The sequence below is a fragment of the Maniola hyperantus genome, chromosome 16 (assembly GCF_902806685.2).
Source record: "Maniola hyperantus chromosome 16, iAphHyp1.2, whole genome shotgun sequence".
NCBI lineage: Eukaryota > Metazoa > Arthropoda > Insecta > Lepidoptera > Nymphalidae > Maniola > Maniola hyperantus.
The window spans coordinates 10,176,660-10,193,472 of record NC_048551.1 but is presented as its reverse complement, the minus strand read 5'-3'; the positions used below and the strand labels follow the sequence as shown (position 1 = coordinate 10,193,472).

The 16,813-nt window shown below is 37.1% G+C and overlaps 1 protein-coding gene across 3 annotated transcripts in view; it reads left to right on the top strand.

Moving 5' to 3' along the window:
- Appl (amyloid-beta-like protein) overlaps window positions 1–16,813 on the top strand; it is a 169,953-nt gene that overhangs the window by 138,371 nt on the left and 14,769 nt on the right. The window lies entirely within an intron of this gene.

Here is a 16,813-nt window from a genome sequence, read left to right as displayed (position 1 = left end):
CACACACTTTGAGAACATTATGGAAAACTCTCAGGCATGTACATTTCCTTCATTTTGACGTCAAGAAATTTTTATTATTTTTGTTATAGCGGCAATAGAAATAGAAATACACATTCTATGAAAATTGCAACTCTGTCTGTCACCCGATTTTGACGTGTACAAAGATAGTTTACATACTGGAGACGAACATGCACTACTTTTTATCCCGGAAAATCAAAGAGTTCCCCACGGGATTTTTAAATATCTAAATCCACGCGGACGAAGCCTGAATATGGATAATTAATATCAAGCGTTAGCCTATCTTCAATAATATAAAATTGAATCACTAAATGTGTTGCTCATCGCACATCACAAGGACAGCTGAACCGATTTCGCTAATTCATTTTTCATAATATTCCTTGAAGTACGAGGATGGTTCTTAAGGAGAGAAAAATTTAAAAAATCTGAATCGACTGTTAGGCGGAACGAAGTTCGTCAGGGCAGCTAGTCTTGAAATAAAAAAGGTTCGATCTTCGATTTCCGTGAAAAGTTATATTTTTAATCTGACACATCGTACACAGTCAAGTAGACACAGATATGTCCAGTACCCGTAGCACAACATTTTACGTCTCACCAAACGAAACCAAATTCGAGAGTCGAAATACTTCCGCGTTACAGTAAAATGGACCTAAACAGCCTTAAATTGAAGTCAAATATTCAATGCCACTGATTTTAATTTCGCAATGTTTCCGCTTGGAGCGCTGGCTGTAGAAGTGTAGACAAACTTGAGCTTTAAAACAAGGCAATTAAGATCCAGTTTACTGTAACGCGGAAGTATTTCGACTCTCGAATTTGGTTTGGTTTGGTGAGACGGAAAATCTTGTACTACGGGTACAGATTTGCAACTAGCGTGGCCCCCTCAGTCCCTCTCGCTCAAGCAGATTTTCTTACTTGTGAAATGTCATTCCTTCTACACTTCACGTTGTTTGTCAAATACTCACGTACAAATACATTTTGACAAACAAAAAAAAGTGGCCACGGTGATAAGGACAAAGCATAATCATTTTGTCACGTTCTAACAAGAGCTTAAATGCATTTAGCTATCTCGCTCTAACAGTAAGTGTCACAATAGGGCTACTTCTAACAGTCCTTATTCTGAGCAAGTAGACGTTCAGAAAAGAAAGGTTCTCTTTAGGTACACTGTAAAAGAGATGGCTGTTTCCAAGTGTACCTACTTTACTACTTAATTGAAAATTTAATTAAGACTCTTGAGAGCAAGTATGTGTATAACGTATGGTAAAAAGTTGCAAAGCTATCTTTCGACGCTCTCATTATAGTGATGCTCCAATGAAGTTCACCGACAGTCACAAGAAGTACTCCAGGGCTGTATAACGGCAATCTGCATACATTTGCACGCTTAGTAGGAGGGGAAAGTGGATTATTAGTCATCATTGGCTAATATTCTGTATAAAAAAATTCTTTGGGTTAAGGCAAAAATTTAGGGTTCAAGACAACTTAGATTTTCACTCAAAGAAAATTCGCGTTTCGTGTCCTCTAACACGCAGCGGTGCGAGTGTACTCGCTCGCTCGCTCTTTAGCTCGAGTCGTTGACCGAGTATGCATGAAACAATAAAGCGAAACTTAATGTAATAATTTTCATACTTTGTAAAAGAAAATTTTATTAAGAGTAGAGAGCAAGTAGTTGTATAATGTATGGTAAAAAGTTGCAAAGCTATCTTTCGGCGCTCTCATTATAGTGATGCTCCAGTGAAGTTTACCGACAGTCACAAGTACTACTCCGGGACTCGGGGGCTACGTAACGGCAATCTGCATACATTTGCACACCAACTACTGAGCTCTTACCAATTTCCTCTAAAGCAGAAACTTCAGCTGAAAGACTACTCAGATTTGTACTCAAAGAAAGTGAGCTGCTGATTATAAAGTTTTCAAATGAACAAAAACACTTCCAGGCGTCAGTGAAAGTATTTTATCGCTCCTTTTCTCTAAAATTATAAAAATACAAGCTTATGCTCACGACTTCGTTCGCGTGGACTTCAAAAATTTTAACCCTCTATTTTACTCCTTTAGGGGTTGCATTTTCAAAAATCCCTTCTTAGCGGATGCCTACGTCATAATAGCTATCTGCATGCCGAATTTCAGCCCAATCCGTCCAGTAGTTTGAGCTGTGCGTTGATAGATCAGTCAGTCAGTCAGTCAGTCATCTTTTCCTTTTATATATTTAGATTAAAGTTTTATATATTTCTTTTGTAAACGCAAAACTGTTAGAATATTGAGTTTTTAAAAACTCCGGTATGTAAGCTATCTGTACCATCTGTATCTGTTTTGTCAAAATTGGTTAAGTGCATAGCCCGTCAATAGCTAGCAGACAGACAGATACACTTTCGCATTTATAATATTAGTAGGGGTTTTTAGATGACTGTAGGTAATAGATTAGCACTAAGCGTTTCACTAATACCTGACTTTAGACTTAGGTACTTCATGGTTTAACAACATATTATTATGGTAGATACCCGATTGTAATTCAAGCCAGTCTCTTTTATGTGATAACTAGCTTATACCCGCGACTTCATTCGCGTGGACTACAACTTTTGTTACCCCCTTAGGTGTTGAATTTTCAAAAATCCTTTCTTAACAGATGTCTACGTCATAATAGCTATCTCAGCCCGAACCGTCAAGTAATTTGAGCTGTGCTTTGATCAGTCAGTCGGCATTTCCTTTATTTAGATTAGGATAAAATAGCAAAACTTACGTTTTTGCGTTTTGTTTCCTCTTGTTTGATGCTGAAATAAAAGGGAAATAGGTTTACAACTCTTGCAACAAGTTGCGTTTATAGTATCTCAACGGGAATTTGCATACATTTGCATTGAAATTATGAACAGTGATTTGCTTGTCAATGCTTCGAGTTGCAACTTAATTGCTTTAAGGTTTATGGTTTATATAGGCGAACTAGCTTATGCCCGCGACTTCGTCCACGTGGACTACCCAAATTTTAAATCCCTATTTTACTCCCTTAGGTGTTGAATTTTCAAAAATCCTTTCTTAGCGAATGTGTATGTCTTAATATTATATGCATACCAAATTTCAGCCCGATCCGTTAAGTAATTTGAGCTGTGCGTCAGTCAGTCAATCAAGTCAGTCAGTCAGCTTTTTCACAAACTAGAGTCCAGCAACACAGCTTGTATTTATTAAAACCAAAAAGCTTCAAACTTCAACCTACAAATGACACGATCACTAGTCCACATAATGAAGCGAATTCTCGGAAAGCAACTCGTTACCGAAGTTGCCAAGTTTTGTGAATAAAGCCTCAAGAACAACTTCGACAATAACAGACACTTGCTGCCGTTTTATTTTATGCTTGGATGCATTTGTGCGGATTCGAAAGGAAAAATTTTCCTCGATATTTGATGACAAATAGATAAATTGGAAAGAGTAAAGTTCTATTTTTACCTACCTTATACAGTATGTTTTCATGTTTATCTTTAACCAAGTACTTAATGCTTAACTTTGACAAATGCGTTAAAGCTTTCTTTAAAGAAACTTCTTATTGGGGGAGTCCGGGGTTTTGTTTATCTCGGACGAAAGTATCTTCCAAACCTGCGTGATCTAGCGACCCAAAGCGACTACGACCCGAACGCCAGCTGTGCGGCGCCGCGCCGGCGCGGCGGCGTTCGCTTCCCATATGCCTCCCACGATATTTCTGTTTATCTGTCTGCTAGCTTTTCACGACCCATCTATTTTACAGATTTTGATCAAAGGTACAAAGATAGCTTGTAACCCGGAAAAGGACATAAGCTAATTTTTATCCCCGAAAATCAAAGGTTTCCATTTAGTTTTTTAAAAACTAAATTCACGCGTAGGTACGATGTCTCGGGAATCATCAGACCCCTAATCCATACTAATATTATAAATGCGAAAGTGTGTCTGTCTGTCTGCTAGCCTTTCACGGCCCAACCGTTTAACCGATTTTGACGAAATTTGGTACAAAGTTAGCTTATATCCCGGGGAAGGACATAGGCTACTTTTTATTCCGGAAAACTGAAGAGTTCCCACGGGATTTCAAAAAACACGAATCCACGCGGACGAAGTCGCGGGCATCATCTAATCTAGTCTATTTATAAATGTGAAAATAAGTTTATTAGTTGGTTAGATCTTCAATCACGCCGCATCGGAGCAACGGATTGACATAATTTTTTGCATGGATATAGGTAGGTACTTAGTTAATGACCTGGAGAGTGACATAGGCTAATTTTTACCCCGGAAAATCTTTTGATTTGCCATGATTTTTAGAAACCTAAATCCACGTGGACGTACTCGCGGACATCAGCTAGTCTAGCTAATAATATAAATGATACCGTTGTCGCCGAAGATAATATGATTAATCACATCGACTGGGCATCTTTAATCTTCCCGTTAACGTCTAAGATTTATTAATATAAGAGGAATTTATGCTCGACAAATTAGAATATAGATGACGTAGCGTTTACAGTTGCAATCAATTTTATCGTGGCCTAAACGTGATCGCACATTTACTCGTACCGAACAAATTTTCGACATAGATGCCTGGAGTCCTCTACGTGATCAAATTAGAAATGAGAAGATACGTAGGAGTACCTGAGTCATCATGATCGGCTGACTACAGAGCACGGGTCTTGGCCACGAAGTATCGGCTTTGACCTTATTCAATACTAGCTGATGCCCGCGACTTCGTACGCGTGGATTTAGCTTTTTAATTCCAGGATATAACGTAGTCTATGTCCTTCCCGAGAATGCGAGCTATCTCTGTACCAAATTTCGTCAAAATCGGTTGAACGGATGTGGGCCGTGAAAAGCTAGCAGACAGACAGACAGACACTTATAATTTATAATATTAGTATGAATAAACAAAGTATTTTAAGCGTAAACGGCTCAATTTTTCGAATTGCGTGTAATTATTGTACTTAACAAAATAAAATGTAAGCGCTGAAAATATAAAGCTCGTGTAAAACTGCTGATTTAAATAAAACCCGACCCTCCACACTAAAATACTCCTATTTCATAATACATGAAAAGTTTTTACATTTGTATGTGGGGAATAAATGTTTACGCTTCAACGATGAGTTCTAGTTATTTAAATTAAAAAAGAGAAAGTTGTATTTTGTTTCTGATTTGTTTTATTATTTTATTATGGGCACCCTGCCTCGTTGCGGTGGTTTAGATGATATTTTCGATTTGTAATTTTTATGTTCTAGAATAAGTTTGGTATTTTTGTTTTTTGTATTTTCATTTGCATTAAAAACTACTTAGATTTTTTAAATATTGATTATAACAATTTGAATTTTATTTTATTTTACTAATAATTATTTTTATAGGCGCACATATTCTGTTAACATATTATGTGCCACCGTTAAAGATAACTCCGAAAGTTTAGAGATGTGTGCCCGGGATCGAATCCCGGACCCTTCGAATAGGAAGCCAACATCTTATCCACTAGGATACACCGCTTTTTTATTAATTTAACCTAAGTACAAAAAATTGTACGCATTATTTCAGGAGAGCTAAAGGTAGAGGTATACCTAGTTTCTCCTTTCACCAAAGGTTGCCTGGTAGAGATTGCTCTGAGCAATAAGACCGCCTTTGCATACAATTGTTTTTAGTTTCTTTATTTTTTGTCTTGTTTGTCCAATATTTTGTGTGCAATAAAGTATTTCTATATATCTATCTATCGAAAGCAAGTATTCTCGTATATTTTCTTGATAACCATATGTCATTGAGATATACTTACTTATATATCGCACGCAATGTCACAGTATGTTAGATGTAGTCATTGTCTGGAACTTTTCACTCCAATACTTATCAGAGTTTGCACTTACCTCCCCCGGAGGTCCTACAAGTCGACAAGGACAAACGGAACTCTGTGTCGTTTAAAATGTACCTATTTCTGAAAAAGACGTTTCAATTCTAAAAGACGTTTGTGTGACTTTGTATCTATAATGTCGATTGTAGACGTGTATTTTTCTTCGTGTTGGGTTTTTGACGGATGGAATAAAGGCGATTTTGGAGTTTTTTTTATTTTATTTGACGTTTCCAAAATATTATTAGGATCGCGGTTGTATTCTTAACATGGAACTAGGAATCAGTTTAGCTTATTAGGTCAAAAAGATGTTTTATAGGTACATCATTTTTTTGTACCTATGGTAAGTAAGTCTTCGTATAAGTAGAGGTTTTCTAAAAAGTCAAAATTAAATTTTAGCTTACCTATATATAATTAAGTTAAGAATAAAATCACTATGTAACCCGCTCAAAGTAAATTATAATTGATCGGTTAGTTATATTATTAACTAGCTTATGTTCGCGACTTCGTCCGAGTGGACTACACAAATTTCAACCCCCTATTTCACCCCCTTAGGGCCTTGAATTTTCAAAAATCCTTTTTTAAGCTGATGCCTACATCATAATAGCTATCTGCATGCCAAATTTCAGTCCACTAGTTTGAGCTGTGCGTTGATAGATCAGTCAGTCGGTCACCTTTTCCTTATATATGTTTAGAAGATATCTTTGCTATACTTAATCCAAAGCAACTATCTCTATATCATTGAAAAATCCTTTTCAAAACGTCAGTACCTACCTATGGGATGTAAGTAGGTCGTAATAGTAATATTTCTTGTTCAAAATATTACGGAACAAGTGTTAGCAAAGTTGAGAAATCTTATAGATCTGACGCTCGCGAGTTTCAGGGCTGTTCGAAACAAACAAGTTTTGAACAATAATTTATGAGCAAACCTAACACGCTTGTAAGCCATAATGGATATCTTCTTGAACTTTATTGTAATATCTTGTAACCAGAGCGCTAGCAAAAACTTAGCTTAATTGTTATTCAACCTAAACACAATCCAATACCAATAATCACTTGCCTCATTTTGTAGTTTTAGTGATTTAGTATGACCCAGTCGCCAGGCAACGCGCAGGAGCGCCGCGCTGAGGTTTAGTGGGTATTCCGGGCGTCTCTAGGCCGGCGAGTCCCACATACCTTCCTTCTAGTTGACCGGCTGGTTTGGTAGCTGGCTAGCGATAAAAAAACCGGCCAAGTGCGAATCAGACTCGCGCACTGAGGGTTCCGTACTACAATCGTATTTTATCAACATTTTGCACGATAAATCAAAAACTATACTTACTAGATCTCGTTCAAACCAATTTTCGGTGGAAGTTTGCATGGTAAAGTACATCATATATTTTTATTAGTTCATATTATTATCATTCTCTTATTTTAGAAGTTAAAGGGGGGTCCACACACATTTTACCACTTTGGAAGTGTCTCTCGCGCAAAATCTCTCGCAGAAAAAAATGATATTAGAAACCTCCATATCATTTTTAGAGACCTATCCATAGATACTCCACCCCACACGTATGGGTTTGATGAAACAATTTTTTTTGAGTTTCAGTTCTTCAGTATGGGGAAACCCCCAAAATTTATTGTTGTTTTTTTCTATTTTTGTATGAAAATCTTAATGCGGTTCACAGAATACATCTACTTACCAAGTTTTAACAGTATAGCTCTTATAGTTTCGGAAAAAAGTGACTGTGACAAACGGACATACAGACAGACAGACATGACGAATCTATAAGGGTTCCGCTTTTTGCCATTTGAAAGAGATCTATTAAAATTGTTCGAACACAAACTTTTCCTAATTCATAGCTAAATAGTGAAACCTGTAACTTTATATTCTACTATTTAATCTTGTAAAACCTATCGCTACATATTTCAAATACCTACCAAGAGTTTAAAGTCTTAAAACAACATTCAGTAGGGCGATTGTCTAAAACCTGCATCAATCATTATTACAATCTCAATTGTTCTGATTTTGTGCGATTCTTGTTACAACAATGCATTGTAGCCAATAGTGAGCGAGCTTAACCAATCAGAGATGATTGCGATCGTGACATTGTAGCTGTCAAACAACCGCGGTAGAGCCACTGTAGTATTATTAAATTCTACCCTGCCTCTTGTAATTGCCACTGTAGAAAACGCCTTAAGAATTATCTAATCTTATTTGAAATTTCTAATTAGTTAATTTCATACTGTACCTACTCTGATAATAGAAGCTAGCTAGTACACATTACTTTTTACCGACTTCCAAAAGGAGGAGGTTCTCAACCCTTTCTTGTTAGCAAGTGCAAAAGTATTTTTTTAAAGAATATTTAAGCCATGTTAAATGACTAATATTCCGCTTTCCTCTCCAACTAAGCGTCAGGCTTGTACTAGGAGTAGGTACGACAATAGTGCAATGGGTGGGGTTTGAACCTTCGACCTTTCGGTTTTCAGTCCACTCCGTTACCAGTTGAGCTATTGAGGCTATAATTAATTAAATTGTTCCAGCCTTAAAACTTAGCATTATAATCTACTAGACTACTGATGTCCGCGGCTTTGTCCGCGTGGATTTAGGTTTTAAAAATCCTATGGGAACTCTTGAATTTGGGATGTAAAGGAGCCTATGACACTCTTCAGGTCTTCAACTATACCCATGCAAAAATCACGTCGATCCGTTGCTCCGTTACGACGTGATTGAAGGACAAACCCTTAAACAAACACACTTTCGCATTTATAATACGGGTAGTGACTTATGGTTATGTTAAATAGGCATCCACAATAGAGTTAATGAACAGAAACCTCATTTCGTAATTATAATAAATTTTATTCTACTAATATACCTAATAACCACTATAATTGCCACTGTAGAAAATTTCTAGAGAATTTTCTTATCCAATCTATTCTAATTTTCGAATTCCATTTATTAAGTACTGCTCTGGGATAGCACACATTCCTTTCAAGGTATTTTTCTTATAAGCAAGATAATAATATTGTCTATTTTGTAAGCCCTAGTCCCTAATTGAATCCTGAGCTAATTATTTTACTTTCTTATTTGAGTTCGTTGACTTCTTCTTTTAATACTGTTTATTAAGTAATTTTTACTTCGTATAACGATCTTATTTCGTAGGTATACCTATATGCCAAACGGTAAAAGAATTAGACGCAGACATCGATGGACGCAGATGATTCTGCGGTTGCTCATAGATCAAAATCGACTTTCTTTTCTATTGGATATATTTCAAAGAGTATGTCCAAGAACTTTTTGACCTGGTTACTTCTTCATATTTCTATGTACTTAGATACCTAACTACTATCGCACCGCAAGGCATCGTCAAGGTCTGCATCCGTACCACAGAATATAAATAACAGTAACCCGTACCTAACTACCCACGTAATCGAAATTCCACGGACACGTACGAAGCGATTTGCCTTCCTCGTTTCTAATTCGAATCTCTAGGATATGTAAATATAAAAATATTCTTTTCCGGCATCAGTTTTCCCTTCCATTCCTTCAAGTCAAGAGTGAATTGACATCTAGGCAAATGCGCCTCAGCTTAGGCTGGCATCATCCCCTGCCAGCAAGTCTAATAATTGTAGCCAAGCGCTAGTCTATAAATGCATACTATCCATACTAATATTATAAATCCGACATGTCTGTATGCTAGCTTTTCACGGCCCAACAGTTAAACCAATTTAGTTGGAATTTGGTACAGAGTTAGCTTACATCCCGGGGAAGGACATGAGCTATTTCTTATCCCGGAAAAATCAAAGATTCCCCACGGAGTTTTCAAAAACCTAAATCCACGTGTACGAAGTTGCGGGCATCATCTAGTTTAAAATAAAAAAAACTTTTAAAGGCTCTTCTTAAAAGTTTTGTCGGCAATCAATGGTCATCCGTCCAAAAATCGATTTAGACAATCATTGCTAATCATGAATTGATATTTGATGGGTCTACTAGTTATACCTACTTTGATTGTCGAAACTAGGCCACAAAACCCTTGAATGTACTATATGTAGGTAATTACGAGCATTAAAACTTGACTAGATTCCCGCCGGCGGCGCGGCGTCCGAAAACTTGCTAAAAGCTTGTCAGTCACTAACGAGACAACTTGCATGACTAAAACAAAACTATTTTGGATACGAAAGGCTAGAGTTTGAGTGAGGCGCGTATAGCGTTTGGTTAGCATTTACTCGATGCAATTTACTACAGTTTGGGATTCTTAGTTTTCGAAAACTGTCGATGCTTACTTCACATACTTATAAGTACCTGCTAATCGATTTGATCAACATCATCATGATCAACCCATCACCGGCTCACTACAGAGCACAGGTCTCCTCTCAGAGTGAGAGTTTTGGCCATAGTCTACCACGCTGGCCAAGTGCGGATTGGCAGACTTCACACACCTTTGAGAACATTATGGAGAACTCTCAGGCATGCAGGTTTCCTCACGATGTTTTTCTTCACCGTTAAAGCAAGTGATATTTTAATTACTTAAAAACGCATATAACTCCGAAAAGTTAGAGGTGCGTGCCCGGGATCGATCCCCCGACCTCCGATTAGAAGGCGGACGTCCTAACCACTCGGCTACCACAGCTAATCGATTTACTTCACATGAATTAAAATTACAGGGTCGTATGATGAGTACGGAAATTTAGTTCCATCCAAAACTCCAGATAGGCAAAGCTCACTCTATTTTAAAAAATGAAGACAAATTCACGGTCGGATGCGTGTGACGCGTAGCAACACAGACTACATACAGTACGCGGCCGAAAGTGATGAACATCGGCCTTTAGAATGACATTTCAGGTTTGTAGAGCGTTGTCTCTGTCACTCATACCGATATGACGTTTTGTCGGTCTCAACGACCGAGACAGTGCTCTACAAATCTGCTATCTCCTTCTAAAGATTCAAGATCATCATCTTCATCACTTTTGGCCGTGTACTGTACTAACCTCCCGTAGATATTGGCGCGGGGAGGCGCGGGGTTCACGCAATACGCGCCCAGTTGATTTCTTCGAGAGTTGGTTGGTAGGTACACGAATTATAATGAAGGAAGAGTCTTTGTATCTGACTACAGACAGTCCTTAATCTGAGAGGGCATACTTGGGCTCTAGTTCATGTTTATACCCTGATGTGATGATGTCGAAACTTACGAAAACTAGCGAGTTTTTCGAGACGTGCAACCCCGTTCTAGGGATACTCTAAGGCTATGTAAAAGCCTGGCCGGAAAATAAAACACCTCGCCATATACTTTGTAATAATTTTATTTCTACCCACTTTGTTTTGTATAAAGTCGCAGTTGATGTGTGGATAAGATACCTACTGTTTATTTGTTAAATTTAACATGTAAGTGAATTTAATTCTTAGTGAGAATAAAGTTCTTTAACCGTATATTGCGGACACCCGCGGAACTAATTTATAGAAGGCCATAATATACCACAGACAATAAACTAGTGGCACCCCCAGAGCAAGTTTTTATATTCATAGTCAGTAGTCAGGCTATAATTTAGACAAAAGCCCGCACGCTCTCCGCCTCGCTTACCGCTTTTCACTCGGGCTTTAGCCTTAGCCTAATTTGTACTCCAAAACTCGGCCATTTCGTAAACCTTAATGAAATTCCTCTCTAAACTCCTATTGTTCCTAATTGTGGTTGCTTAACTTATCCTTCGTCAGATTTTGGCTAAGTTGATAAATTCGTTAGCTGTAAGCTACTAGCTACTACAAGTAAATAGATACGGCTCTCGTCACTAAAGTTGTTACTGCTCAATAGGTTTTTGATGTCAGAGAGATTTTGCGTGGTATTGGTAGATGGTGATAATAATTATAATAAAAGGATAGGTAGGTACCAATAAGAGTTTAATATGGACTTTTTCTCAGACTACGCGTCCGAGTTCCTCGTATAGCTTTAGTTTTAGTTTGACGTAATAATTAGGTATCACGTTCTACTACAAGCGTTATCGACTATTTAAAGGTGTTTTTATTCCAATAAATCATTATATACTTAATAGTAGGTACCTATATTTTACTTGAATCGATATTTTTCTAAATTACTTCAATAGCGAAATGAAATTCGGGGTCTCATAATTATTATCTACTCATGTGGTCTCATGTAGATATACAAATCCAGTATTTTTATTTTTAAGTCATAGACAGACTTAAAAATAAAAATACTTCTACGTTTGAACCATTTGAAATAATACGCGAATCTACAATTTGATAATAATGATCTTTCTTCTTTATTTATTTCTTTATTTCTTTATTTAGCCAAATAATAATTATACAATTTATCCTTTGGTTGGATACGATCCCTTAATCGACCAACGAACGGGGTTTTATTCGCTGATGTAATTGAATCACCCTCTTGTATTCTGATTGGGTATATTCAGATAGGTACCCATATCAGTTACCCATATCAAGCAGTGATCACCATTCACTGGCAACTGACGGACGGGCGTGAAACCCTTCAACGAAGCCTAACAGTGATTCGGGTTCTTCTAGACGATCCAAATGGATTTAAGTAAATTAATTATTTACTACTAGCCTCTACCTCTAACTTTTTTCATCCGCATTAAATATCATTTGCTTTAACGATGAAGGAAAACATCGAGAGGAAACTTGCATGCTTGAGAGTTCTCAAAGGTGTGTGAAGTAAACCAAACCGAATTTGGCCAGATTTAAGATTTTAAGATTTATTTATTTGTTACTAGCTGACGCCCACGACTTCGTTCCGGTAGATTTAGCTTTTTGAAAATCCCGTGGGAACTTGTTGATTTTCCGGGATAAAAATTAGCCTATGGTCACTCTCCAGGTCTTGACTACACTCATGCAAAAAATTTCGCACATACATAAATGTAAAAGCCTGTTAATAAAAGATTTAAAAAAAAAAACACGTCAATCCGTTACGACGTAATTGATGGACAAACCAACAAACAAACACACTTTCGCATTTATAATAAGTGTACTGATGAACACAGCATGTATCTAGCCATCCAGCGTGGTTAGACTATGCTATAGCCAAACCTGTCTCACCCTGGCAGAACTCCCGTGCTCAGTAGAGAGCCGTGATGTTTATCATACCTGCGACTTCATCCACAAGGATATAGATTTTTTTTTAATTCCCGTGAGAGCTCCTTGATTTTCTGGAATAAAAATTAGTCTGTCATTTCCTTTTGAAATTATCGAACTCCTTTGAAAATTAATTTTAAATAATACTTTCAGTTGTGCCTAGACAGTAAAGTGGACTGAAATGGAAATAAAAATAGCGCTGAGGCAAAAAGCGACTGCATTTTATTTAATTACCCGAAAGGAGTGAGAAGATTAACGTAGCGGAAAAGCGGTAACTTTACAGCAACGTTATAAGAAGTGTTTAAGTTATTTACTTCGCAGAGTTTAACTTTTAGTTGAAAATTGTGGAAAGGGAAATGTAAACTACTGTTCACTTGCACGATCTCTGTTAATCTCTTTTAGCCTTAGATTTTAGTGTTCAAACTATCGTGAGTGATATACATTATACCTACTTATCTAAATATCTCCGGCGATATCGAATTACGACCATGAAGATAACATAATTTGAAATTATGCAAGAAAGAATCAAGTGCACAAATGTGTGCGCAAACGTAAAGCAAAGCAATCGCATTTTGCGTCTGTCTGTGTTTTCACTTCTATTATAATTATAACTTCTAAGCTTTTAAATGGATCGAAATCATATTTTCGAAAATTTTACTGGGTATTCCGCTATCCGCTTATGAAATAGGTAAATTATTCCACTGTTACGTCAGAAAGGTCATCTGTTTTTCATCCAAGGTTTTTCAGAACACAAGAACTTTTTTAGGACAAGTGGGGCGTTTATTCAGGCCTTGTTTGAAAATAAGGGGTGTGACAAATGGCTCGCTTGCCGCTGACAGCGGCCGAATGGTCCACTCCTCCTGAGGGATTTGTTTTGGCCAGTGCTTTGATATGAGCGCCTGATAATAGGATCCGGATTTAGCTCATTTATTTAGCACTTATTTAGCAATTTAGATCACAAATACCTACTCATTGTTCCACATTTTTGGGTTTCCCTATCTCCAGAGGAAAAAAAGTAACCCTTGTAGGATCACTAATAAGTAACTTCGTTGTCTATTTATCTGTCGTGTCTGTCAAGACAAGGGAATCTTGTAGGGTACTTCCGGTTGACCTAGAATCATGAAATTTGGCAGGTAGCAATAAGCAATGTCTTATAGCAAAAGTAAAGATATAGCAAGACAAAGTTATTTCTTGTACGACGCGACGAAAACTCGCATTTGATCGGTTTTTAGGGTTCCGTAGCCAAATGGCAAAAAACGGAACGTCTGTGTTCGTCATGTCTGTCTGTCTGTCTGTCTGTCCGTATATCACAGCCACTTTTTTCCGAAACTATAAGAGCTATACTGTTGAAACTTGGTAAGTAGATGTGTTCTGTGAACCGCATTATTACACAAAAATTTTTACCGATTTTAACACAAAAATAGAAAAAAACAATAAATTTTTACATAATTTTTTTTTTCATCAAACCCATACCGATGTGTGAGGTGTGGGGTATCTATGTATAGATCTTCAAAAATGATATTGAGGTTTCTAATATCATCTTTTTCTAAACTGAACAGTTTGCGCCAGAGACACTTCCAAAGTGGTAAAATGTGTGTGTGTTTCCCCCTATAACTTCTAAAATAAGAGAATGATAAAACTAAAAAAAATATGATGCACATTACCATGCAAAAATTCACCGAAAATAGGTTTTTTTTTGTTTTGAACGAGATCTAGTAAGTAAGTAGTTTTTGATGTATCGTGCAAAATGTTGATAAAATACGATTGTGGAACGGAACCCTCAGTGCGCGAGTCCGATTCGCACTTGGCCAGTTTTTTTTTTTGTTAAAACTCTCGGATACCCTATACGCGTTGAACTTATGTTCCTCGTGTAGGCTTTGGAAGGACATTCCAATAAAATCGTTAAAATTATTTAAATATTAATACCTGCTTTCCTGAGTGACGCTTATAATAGTTGCCTACAGGTCGTGGCTAAAAGTGAAATTAACAAAAAATCCATCCACTTTACAAAGACGAAACGAAAGAGTCCAAACGAATATTTACTCCTACAATGACACGAATAAAATTACCATTTAAAAGAAATGAAGTGTACATAATAATACAGATTTTAATTGCAATCTGGTAATACGTTAACAATAATCCACAACGCCTGTCGATGAGCTTAATTGAATATCTCTCATTGATATGATCGTGTCGTGGAACAATAATAACTGTTAAAACATGGTTTATTTTTTTAATTTTTCTTCCATTGCTAATAGGGTGGAAATGAATGAATGGAATCTTTATGTGTTCTTACAATCTTGTTTCTGCTATATCTATAGTTCAACACACGTTTCTCAAATGCCATCACCACGAATTCTCTGTGGCCATCACTAACGATTTTACCTACATTATTTAGATAATATACTAACTTGTATGCAAAAGGTTAAAGCTGACTGACTGCAGACTGATCTATCAACGCATAGCTCAAACTACTGGACGGATCGGGTTGAAATTTGGCATGCAGATAGCTATTATGACGTAGACATCCACTAAGAAAGGATTTTTGAAAATTCAACCCCTAAGAGGATAAAATAGGGGTTGGAAATTTGTGTAGTCTACGCGGACGAAGTCGCGAGCATAAGCTAGTTATGGTTCGCCCATCTGTAATAGATTAAGACGTACCTATAGTGTTCCACGAATATGTGGAATGTGCGAGATCAGCGTCTAGACGCTGTGGCGACCTGCACGTTGCCCGATTAATACATCATTATTAAAGTAGCCTCAATTATCGGCTTTAAGTGTTTTAAATAATCATTTTCCCTGATCAAAATATCAGGAAAACCCCCAAAAGCTCCCGTAATCAAAAGTAGCTAGTAAATATTATTTTCAATTCATATTGATGATGATGATGAAGTCTTTTGTGTTTTTATTTAGGTAGACCTGAAAATTGAATTTTAGGAAACGACGGAAACAATTATTGACTTATTCACGTTTTCACGAATATTTTTACTTTCACGAGAACCAAACATCAAAATCAAAGGAATTCGTAGCACCATCGTAGCACAATTACGTAAACGGTAACAAAAAACTATTGAACCCACGGATCGAGCCGAATAAAAACTAGCCAGCCAGATTCTAGGATTAGATTAATATACAGTCCCTGACCCAGGTTCGAACTAGATCCGGGCTAAACTGGGAAAATGGATGACAAAAAAGGGTCCCCGAATACAAACACGATGTTGGATAAAAAAATTATGGCCATTCTATTGGGATTTACTTTTCCAATCGGTTTGTTTAGTAACTTAGGGTTTTGTGTTTCATTCGATGAAAAAGCGAACATGCGGGGTATCGTTTACCTACTAATGGAGTCATGTAAGGTTTATAGGGCGTCGAACCTTTATTTATAAAGTTGATTACTGTTGTTTGCGTGTTGACTTTAACATGCAAATTTTGAACGAGTATTAGTCCCGCAAATTGATAATGCGCGTGGCCGCCAGTTTAGTGACGTCAGCACGTAGACTGAAGTTTCGAGCTGATGGTATATTTTTATTTCAGCTGACGTCAAAATGACGTCATTTCGATGTTAATGAGACATGGTTCCAACGCAATAGCAATTTGCAGGATATTTGGTCAAACAAAGCTAAGGTCCTATCAGTCAAACCTATCTGAATTGTAAAGGAAGACGCAGATATCCTTATTTAATATTTACTACCATAATATCGATTTGCCCGTCCCGAGTCCCGACGTATCCTCATTCTACCCTCGTCAGGCCAACAGCCGTCTAGACGTAAAGAACCAGACACTATCTGTAAAACTTACCGTCTGGATCCGTTTAGGAATAGATCTGTTACAATATTCACATAACATTGATAAATGTATGAAGACAATCCGGAAAGTTTTTTTTTAAATCAAGTAGGTAT